We start from the raw sequence: 8,114 nt of genomic DNA, 5'->3' as shown, positions 1-8,114 counted from the left end.
CATAAAGTAATGCAAATAAAATGCTTTTTCATAAACAAAACTCGCCCGACATTAGCAGAGCTGCCAGCTGACTCATGCCAGGCATCTCCTGCAGAACTAGCGGCGGTGCTAGGGGGCACTAGCTAAAATCTTGCCTAGGGCATCATATTAGTTAGGGCCGGCTCTGTACAGTAGTATACGCATTTCCCTTTAAAATATCTGGCATAAACACGCTCAGAAGTGTCAGGTTTTACAATCCGATTCTTTGTAAATAAATCCCAGGGATGGGTTTTCCTGACATGCCAGAAAATTCCAGTCCATTCCCAGGGAGGATAGGGCTGTGCACTCTCCTGTAAATCACTGAATGCCTCCCTAAAAGCACCTTTTCCACTCCGCAGCTCATTTATATATTCCCTTCCAGCTAAACTAAATGTTTTTTTTTCACTTAAGTGAACCTTAGCATGCAAATCTGTGTAATATTATGCATAAAAGCTAGTGCATGTGTACAAGAGCAGGTGTTTCTCTTCACTATACAGCATTTGCACTATTGCTTTGCACATGCAGACACAAACATTTTCTTTCATGTGAGAAATCCGTTTTTATTTTGTATTTTATTTTTTCATATTATTATTTATTATCAACATTTTTATTGCCTACAATATGTTGTTTTACAATATAGATATTTGTGCTGCTATATAAATGCTGTTTTAAAATACCTGGTTTTTAATACACTTGCTTTGTATTGTCCATTATTTATTCATCTTTACACTGTCATATCCTAAATTTAACCTGCTAAATATCTTTGAACGGGATTCAATCAGGATCCCGGCAGTCGAAATACTGACGCCGGAATCTTGACACTGCTTGGAATTACGGCACTGGCATCCCGAATAAGATCACAATCTTGGCGCCGCCATCCTGACAGCCGGAATCCTGGACGCGTGACCTCTGGGCTGCCGCAGAGGTAAGCCGTGGGGAAGGTAGGGTTAGGTTTAGGCTGCGGGGAGAGGGGGTTAAGTTTAGCCACCCCCGGAGAGGGTTAGGTTTAGGCACCATTGGGTAGGATTAGGGTTAGGCTGCGGGGTGGGAGAGTTAGGTTTAGGCTTTGCTAAGGGAGGTTTAGGGGGTTAGGTGGGTGGGTTAGCATACTTACCCGACCCCTGTCGGGATTCTAAACAACGGGATGGTATTCTGATCACTAGCATCCCGACTGCCAGCATTTCAGCCCCATGTACACCATTGGTTTCTTGCAGTGAAGGAATAAACAATCCAGACATCTGTGCTTCTATCATTTGGTTCAATAAAATAGATTTATGTCACAAATTACTGGCTGATCATTTCTCATTATTGTATGAGTAAGAGTTAAGTAGGCATATTCAATTAACCGGGGTTAATTATCCTGCGGTGCAAGTAAAGGCTATTCAATTAAATAGCCTTTTTCCCACTCACAAAACCGGTGATTACAGCGAAGAAAAATACTGAATCCGCATAAACTGCGAAATCAATGGGTTTTCCCCGCACGTGCACCCCCGATGGTATGGTTTCCAGGTTCTACGTTGCAGCTGTTGAGGCTGCGAGGTTCAGTACTTCATCAGTTGACCCTCGTTAATTGAATTGCTCCAGCCTGTCAATTCGTTAATTCATTAAATATTCCTGTAGATCTCCACTATACTGTATGGTAATAATTGTGACCACAACTAGACCCCACAAAATGTTTTATTAGGGCTTGCACATTGTTGATCTAATTCTCCTACTATATTTAATAAAATTTTTGGGATATCCTTTATTCTTCTAGGCTGAAGGACACTACACTCAACCCCTTTATAATTTTTGTTATTGTTTTACTGTATTTGGTATTACCCAGGTGGTGTCACAAGGGATTGCGGACACAGCCGGCCCTAGGAAATATTTTACCCCCCCATGTGCATACATGAAAAAGAGGCATGGTCATGTGGAAGTGGTGTGGTCTCATGGAAGGGCATGGCCTTGTGGTGCTGTGCTCCCCTTCCCCCATTTTGTTGTACTCCCCATCCCACACAACCTCATCCCCTATTGTGTCTCCCCAGCCAACGGAAGGGTCTCCCCAGCTCCAGCCAACACAAGTGTCTCACTGGGTTGGGTATGTGTGACCGGCGGTTGGTCACCATACAGACGGCGGGATCCCAACTTTTAGATGCCCGGCAGGGGGGTGGGGGGTGGACGAGCACAACAAAGCCCCTTTTGGGCTTGCTGCGCTCGCCATGATGCGGGCTCAGTGGTGAGCTGTGTTCGACACAGGTTCTATCCCCACTCTATGGGTGTCGTAGACACCCACGAGTGGGAATAGTCCTGGTTAGTCGGCATGCCGACTGTTGGGACTGTAAGTGGGCGGGATTCCGGCATTGGTATTGTGACTACCTCCCGTCTCACTCTTGTCCCAGCTCCAGAACATAGTTAAAATAGTGCACACTTATGTAATATCTCACACAACATGAATGAATCTCTGCAAACTGTGGCCCCAGTTCACACAAGTGTTTCTCTAGAGTCAGATCCAGAGCATTGTTAAAATAGTGCACACTTTGATGTCTTCTGGCTGCCCGCTGCTGTGGATCCTCTGCTCTGCCTGTCTCAGGGGTGCTGCGTTACGTGAAGACGCAATGAAAAAAACCTTTATTGCACCGTCTACTGCCAGTGCAATAAAGCTACAGCGGCTACAGCTGCTGCAATAAAGCTACAGCCTGAAACTGCTAATTACAGTTTAGAAATCCAGTCTGCCCAGGTGCTCCAAGGCTTTTCAGATGCTCCTAGGCATTTGCCTATACTGCCGATGCATAGGGCCAGTTCTGGGTGCAGACTGCAATGGGTGACATCATCAGAGGGAATGACACCAAAACAGCAGAGCTGCTCTGTTGTTTTGGTGTCACCCCCTTGGATGGTGTCAAACAGCATTGGGGATGGGTGAAGCACGCATGCACATGTCATCCACATTGTGCCGGGAGAGATTGGGCTGACCGGCAGCTCTCGGAGCAATGGGCAAGCCCCAAAATAACAAAAATGGGGACATGACATGTTGTCACACCCACAAAATGTCACAAACTAGGGGGCACGGCATCATGGACACTAGGCTTTTGTAAATGTGCCTTGCTGACACTTCAGCTGAACAGACGGTTTGCCCCAGTGGCAGATTTTACCTATGGGCTGCAGGGCTACAGCCCCCCCTCCCCCAACAAAATTCACCACCTCAGTGAGTCAGGTGCAGTCCATAAGTGCACTGACTAGACTGTGACTTGCAGTGACTTCCCATTGTTGGGAGTGCTACCTACCAATCACCTGTAGGACAGGCAGTCCCATTGTGAGATGTTTTCTCCTTATGGGACAGCCAGTACAGGCGTGTTTCATGTGGAAAGCTACCCCCTGTCTCATCGTCAGCCCTATCCAGCTACTATGGTCATTCAGATCTGATCGCTGCTGTGCGTTTTTTCACAGCAAGCGATCAGATCCGAACTGCGCATGCGTATGCACCGCAATGTGAAGGTGCGACGGATGGCTGAAACAGGGTTCAGCGCTCTGCGACGGGATTGTGCGAAGGATCCATTTGCACGGGCATTCGCAAGGAGATTGACAGGAAGAGGCCGTTTGTGGGTGGCAACTGGCCGTTTGCAGGGAGTGTCCGGAAAAATGCAGGCGTGTCCAAAACGTTTGAAGGGAGGGTGTCTGACGTCAAATCCGGTCCCGAAATCCGGTCCTGCTTGTGCACAGGTGCCTGTACCGGCACTTGTCAGATCCATTGTGCAGGTGCCGGGACTCTCCTCCTACTCAGGGCCGGATTAAGCCTTGGAGGTGCCCGGGGCACTTAAGACAGGGGGGCCCCAATGGAACGTGGGAGATGTATATTAAATTGTGCATGGCTCCCAACATGGTCCCATTCCAGGAGGGACAAAATGGACTTCCCCCTTAATATATGATTGGCGTCACCTGTGTTGAACTATTTAATTGATAAGAAAGCTACTTCTACGCAGGTGATTGCAATCATAAATTAAGAAGGAAGTCCGGGTAGAGAGCATTTTGTCCTTCCTGGAATGGGTCATGGTGGGAGGTATAGATTGTGTATATTAATTTTAAATCAATGGTGTATATTAATTTTAACTAATAGTTTAATAATGCCTGGGTACTGTTTATAGCTCCATCTAATTGAAAGAGAACTATTTTATAAACTTTTCTTGTAGTGGAACAAAGACAACTTAACCTTAAAATACACAAAGAAAAATAAAATAAATTATCTGGTAACATTCAAAAATAGCAACAGCCTCTGTACTACTTACACACTGGGACAGGACTCAGGAGGACTTGCTGTGTGTCTCTATCTCTGGACCCAAATAATTTAGTTGCATAACAGTTTACACAGGACTCAGACACCAAGGCAGGGAAGAGGAGAAGCTGGGAGCCCTGTGTCACTTACAGCTCTCTCCACCCTCCTATCAATCCTCTGGTCAGAAAGCTCTGTCGGCAGCTCATGAAACATGATATTCCTGGTCTCTACCTGCACTGCTTGCTGTCCTCCTCACATTCTAGCTGCTGGTTCTGCTGCTGCTTAAGAGGTAAAGATAGTGATGTCAGTGTGCTCTAGCCAGGGGGCCCCCTCACAAAGGGGGGCCCGGATTACAGTATGTCCTGCATCCTCCCCATAATCTGGCTATGCTCCTACTGCAGGCATCACGGGCAGTGGCAGCACCCCTTCAAAGACTGAGGTAGGAGCCAGAGCTGGTTAACATCACACGCGTTAATTAAGCAACCTTTGCATTGCCAGAAGTTGTCTTTTAAAAGGACCTGTACACAAGGAAATTCATTTTGAACATGTAATATGCATTCCTAAAGCCTATTTAATGTGAAGTCCCAAAAATAATTAATGTGAATGGACCCATACACACACACCTTCCACCAATGTGCTAAATGAAGTGCTCTTATCTGTACTTGAAAGTGTTACATGTGGCAATCATGTTAAATCAGTCATTTAAATTCTAAGTGCATTAAAAGCTCATTTATATTAAGAATATGACCTGCAGGCAGCAATGTATTTTTACCCAAATGATACATGTGTTGGGTTAAGTAAACATCCCTTGATTAAAGGGAACAGGTAACCAATCACTCAATTAAACCACTTAGGATATAATAGTCCTTGGGGGGAGTTGCCAGCTTATCCCCAAACGGGTCCTCTTGCCATTGGAGAACCAAGATAGAGAAATAGAGTACAATGGTTGTAAGGTGAGCACTCCATGGCCCTCATTCCGAGTTGATCGCTCGCTAGCTACTTTTAGCAGTCGTGCAAACGCATAGTCGCCACCCACGGGGGAGTGTATTTTCACTTTATAGCAGTGCTACAGAGTGTTCAGCAGAGCGGCTGCAAACACATTTTGTGAAAAACAAGACCAGCCCTGTAGTTACTTATTCTGTGCTATGATTGCTGCGACGAGTGACACGGTAATGACGTCAGATACCTGCCCAGAAAACGGTCAGTTGCCACCCAGAAACTCCCACTTCATGTCAATCTCCTTGCTTCCGGCAGTGCAACTGAAAGCGTCGCTAGAACCTGTGCAAAACCACAATGCTGTTTGTACCCGTACGCCATGCATACGCATGCGCAGTTTTGCTGTTTTTTTTAAATGATCGCTACGCAGCGACCAACGGCAGCTAGCGATCAACTCGGAATGACCCCCTATGTCACTTATCAGTTCTTAATTAGTCCTTTTGATTAATCTTCTTTCAAAATGGAGATCAGACGGAGAATGGACTGATGGTTCTGGAAAAAACCCTCGTACCAAATCATCCAACAATAAATACCACTTGTCAGTTCATAGTCTTTCAAAAGATTTATTACAATATTTTTGGTATAATTAGTATGAGACTCTTACATTCATGGGTCAGTTGGTAACAGTTGGGACTTGCTGTCTACCCCAGCCATGGAGGAGCTCCTGTGACAGCTTGTCCATCCACTAATGTCTAAGACAATCATTCAACGCGTTTCGTCTATAAACACTTCCTCAGGGGTGTTTTCTAAGTGTAAGAGACAAAGAAGCGTCCTAATAATAGTTTAGGGGAGGGTTCCTGTGAATAAAAATTGAGTGTGCTGTGAACTGGTGCAAGTGATCCCAATGCTGTCCTGGCTGTAAACCCGTTGCTTAAAGTCTAACATTTGCAGACAGAGGTAATATGTTGCACAGGCATAAACAGTGACAGATCCAATGTTTTAGCTTATTCATTCTCCAAAAAGGATGCGGTATGTTTTGCAGATATTCATCATGTCAGCTTGAGCATATCAACAAGGTCGTAATGACGACATGCAGCATGTTGACCTTGAACATGTCAACATTAATCATTTTGACACTAATGATTTGTTGACATAATAAGAATGCCAACAAAATGTCCCTGGTGGTCTAGTGGTGACTTGCCTTGTATGGCAGTTCCAATGGCTCCAGCGGTGTCTTCCAAGTTTAGCAGTGATGTCAGCATGACTTCCTGGCAGGTGCTGTGTGGCTTCTGGCGGAGCATATTGGTAGTGTGCTAATCCTAACCTCTAACCCTCCCCTCCTGCAGCCTAACACTAATCCATCCCTCCCACAGAATAACCCTAACCCTCCTGCCAGAGCTGGTCCTAGGCATAGGGCATTTGGAATGCCATGGGGCACAAGCAGATTCTGCTGTTTAAAATGATGGGTGTCATATATGTAAGGGGCATTACTGTGTGGTATTATGTGTATAAAGGCATTACTAATGTGTGGCATTATGTGTATAAGGTGCTCTACTGTGTGGCGTAATGTATAGAAAAGGCACTACTGTGTAGTCTAATGTGAATAAAGAGCAATATGGTGTGGTGTAATTTGAATTGGGGGCACTATTGCGTGGCCATGCCCCTTCCCAAAAGAACACGCCCCTTTTTGGGCTGCAAGCCGAATGTGCGCACTGTTCCTATTTAAAATATAGGGGGTGGGAGCACCAAAATGAGGACTGCTATGACTGAGAGGTGATGGTGTTGGGAAAGGGGTGCAGGGTCAGAAGTGGAACTAGCAGCGGTGCTAGGGGGTACCAGCCAAAATCTTGCCTAGGGCATCATTTTGATTAGGGCCGGCTCTGCCTCCTGCAGCCTAACACTAATCCCCCCCCCCCTGCAGCCTAACCCTAACCCTCCCCTCCTGCAACCTAACCATCCCCTTCCACAGCCTAACTCCAACCGTCCACTCCGGCAGCCTAAACCTCCCCTCCCACAGTCTAACCCTCCCCTCCCGAAGCCTAACCGTCCCCTTCCACAGCCTAACTCCAACCCTCCACTCCGGCAGCCTAAACCTCCCCTCCCACAGTCTAACCCTCCCCTCCCGCAGCCTAACCGTCCCCTCCCACAGCCTAGCTCCAACCCTCCCTCTTGCAGCCTAACCTTCCTCTTCTGCAGCCTAACTGTAAGCCACCCCTCCCGCAACCTAACCCTACCTTCCCGCAGCCTAACCCTCCCTTCCCACAGCCTAACCCTGCTCTCTTGCAGCCTAACCCTAACTCTCCCATCCCGCAGCCTAACTCCAACCCTCCTGTTGTCTTGGGACAGTAAGGCCTGTGAGTGGGACAGCAAACCGACAGGACTGTCCCGCTGGATGTGGAACAGTTGGGAGGTTTGCTAGTGCCTACCCCTAACCTTCACCTATCCGGGTGTGGATAAAATGGATCAACATTGTTATGGTCGACAGTCGTTAGGTTGTCACCAAATTGTCATAATGCATTGGATTGACAGGTACAAAATGTCGACAGATGAAAGGTCGACAGTGCTTAAGGACGACAGGTACATAAGGTTGACATGGTCAAAAGGTTGACATGACACGTGTTTTTGTTTTCTTTTGGGACAAATCTTGTATATTTCATGTTATGTGACCACCATCAGTACAAACTTGTGGTATCCGGTCTTTAGGTTGGCAACCATTGGCGTTTCTATAATGGGTGCAATGGGTGCTGTGGACACGGGTCCAGGGGGGGCCCACACCACACCCATTTTAATACTTACCTTTCCGGAATCCAGCGCCGGGAGCTGTGATCGCGCCAGAAATCGCATCCAAAATGGCCGCAGCGCATGCGCGGTAGCCAAATTGGTCTCCGGATCATGGCGGGCGCCATGTTTC

The sequence above is a fragment of the Pseudophryne corroboree genome, chromosome 12 (assembly GCF_028390025.1).
Source record: "Pseudophryne corroboree isolate aPseCor3 chromosome 12, aPseCor3.hap2, whole genome shotgun sequence".
NCBI lineage: Eukaryota > Metazoa > Chordata > Amphibia > Anura > Myobatrachidae > Pseudophryne > Pseudophryne corroboree.
The sequence above is the reverse complement of the archived record's forward strand: the minus strand, read 5'-3'. Positions refer to the sequence as shown.